The sequence below is a fragment of the Hypomesus nipponensis genome, chromosome 8 (genome assembly GCF_054491055.1).
Source record: "Hypomesus nipponensis isolate SF chromosome 8, ASM5449105v1, whole genome shotgun sequence".
Classification (NCBI taxonomy): Eukaryota; Metazoa; Chordata; class Actinopteri; order Osmeriformes; family Osmeridae; genus Hypomesus; species Hypomesus nipponensis.
The window spans coordinates 1,567,501-1,570,157 of record NC_140368.1 but is presented as its reverse complement, the minus strand read 5'-3'; positions in this window follow the sequence as shown (position 1 = coordinate 1,570,157).

Genomic DNA, 2,657 nt, shown 5'->3' with positions numbered 1-2,657 from the left:
TTTGGCAGGTCAGGCTCACAAAACAATGTATTTATACCAATGAATTCTATAGCAGGGTCGTTCATTTTCACTGAAGACATTTTTCAGCGTTGAGGCAGATGCTTTCCTCTCAAGGTTAGGGACGTTTCTGTTCACAATACCTGTCTGCACACACACACACACACACACACATGCACATATACACAGACACACAATGCACACACACACAAAACACATAACAAACATGCTTTAATTCTAACAAACATTCACATCAGACCACTGGATGCCAACTTTACTGTGGGGTCATGATATGTTGTGTTCTATTCAGTTTACACAGTCCACCTTCAGAAAAACTGTATTTGTTCTAACACTGCTAACATCAATTGGCTGAAACCTTGAAGAATATAGTAATTATCTTGCTAATGGTTTCCTTGACTTTAAACACACACATGCATGCCTCAACAGACACACACACACACACACATGCTCATGCTCACAAACCACAGGCAACAGCATAATTAGCAGTTTCTCCTCAGGGCAAATGGAAACCTGTTTCTAATTGGAACCCAGTTGGGATTTAGCATGGATTAAAATACATGAGCTTTCAGAAACTCTGGAAAACACACAGAGTTTAATGTGTTTGCGTTCTCCACAAATTTATTTACTCCAAATTCTCGAATGATCCCCTAGTTGAGCTACAAACAGATTGGTGGAACACTGCCTGTCTCCAAAGCACAATTACCCCTTTATTTTCTCTGTTTCCTCAGTTTTATCCTGTTTTTATATTTCTCTGACTTAAGCTGCTGTTTAATAGACAGACAGGAGTGTGACAGAGAGATGCTGAGCTGATTGGGGGGAGGGGGGGCGGTGGCCTTTTGCCAATTTGGTCGACGTTCCACTGAGGTTGTAAGATGTCCAATTACTCGACGTTCTGACAGGGGCTTCCAGTGCAGCAGCCATTAAAACACATCCTCTCCCTTTTGACTGTGTGTCTGCTGTTAGCTAGGAGCGAGCCCAGCCATCACCTTAGACACACACACACACACGTAGATATATATACACATGTTTACGCAGACACACACACACACACACACACACACACTCCTGTGACTGTCTGCACTTCTCCCATTATCAACCGCCTACTCACACATAGAACTTTGACCCTTCAACCTTTCCTAACCCCCACCCATACACACAATATGCGTAACGTAACTCACTGCTCACTCCTTGTGGTCTACACTGTATCAAACCTAACCATGCCCCCCCCCCCCCACACACACACACACACACACACACACTTCTGGTCCTTTGGGACAGTCCTGGTCAGAGCCTTTTGTCCCCAGGTCAGGTCTTTGTGCTCAGACAGGATGGACTCTCCACCCACAGTCAAGTTCAAGGCTCACAGACAATGAGAAGTCTACATGACAATCGCACACACACACACACGCACGCACACACACACACACACACACACATGCCTCGACACCTCAATTGCTTCAGTCTCTTATAAAGTTTATTGGATTTCATGAAGATGAGATTAAACATATTTGTGTCAACATGGTAAAAGATGGAGCCGTTTGAGAGGCGAATCCCACCTGCCTGGCACAGACAAGGACCAGCCGGGGCAAGGCAGCTGGAATCAAAATGGTGGATCGGCAGTCCTTCCACAACCCTAACATGGAGGCAACAATGCCCCATTTGAGCCGCCTGCTGACAGGAGAGAAACCAGCTCCCTTTTTTATTTTTTGTTCTTTAGTCTGTTTATCGCTGTCGCCTCCTTCCTCACCTGCTGTCGTCATTCTACCTCCGTATCTCTTTCTCTTTATCACTCTCTCCCTCCATCTTTCTCTGTCGACACATTCTGATATTGCAGTGTGTGCCGGGGCTTAAGAGAGAGAGGGAGGGAGACAGACAGAAAGAGAGGGAGGGAGACAGACAGAAAGAGAGGGAGGGAGACAGACAGAAAGAGAGACAGAGAGTGTGACACACTACCTGAATCCCACGGTTCAGAAAAAGATAGGGATATATTGTCTTCCACACTTCCACAGAAGTGAGATGTTGAAGAAAAATATTCAGTGAAAAACAACAACGCATCATGCATTGATTGAGGAAAATAATGAAAATAACGCTTTTTTTTTTTAATTATGCAAAGTTATTTTCCTGGAATATAGGATCTGTGGGCAGAAATATGTTCTGTTTTTATATGATTTATTTGCATTGGTAATGCAATCTGCAATTCCATCTACACTTATTCCTAATTAGTTTCCATTTAATTCATGGGAGACTATTTCTGAACCTAAATTAACACAAAAGAATTTCTTCCAGCAAAGATAATTATAAAGTTAAGAATCTTAGCTAATTTAAGATCCACAGTCTGCATGAAATCAAATGGACATCTTTGATCCCAGAATGTCCCCAATGGTAAAATACATTCAATTATTTTCTCAAAATTAACTGTGTGAATAATTAAGTTGACTTGTATATTATATTTCTTGTACTTTGTTGCTTAAATTATTCCAATGACACTGAAACCAAACAAAATATTACTGTATATAGAATTACATAGGAATCCTTAAGTCATACACAAGGTGAACAAGAACTTCTAAAATGCAATCTCACTATCTCCATATACAATGAGCTCTATACAATAATCTCACCTTTATCCTCTACAACGTAAT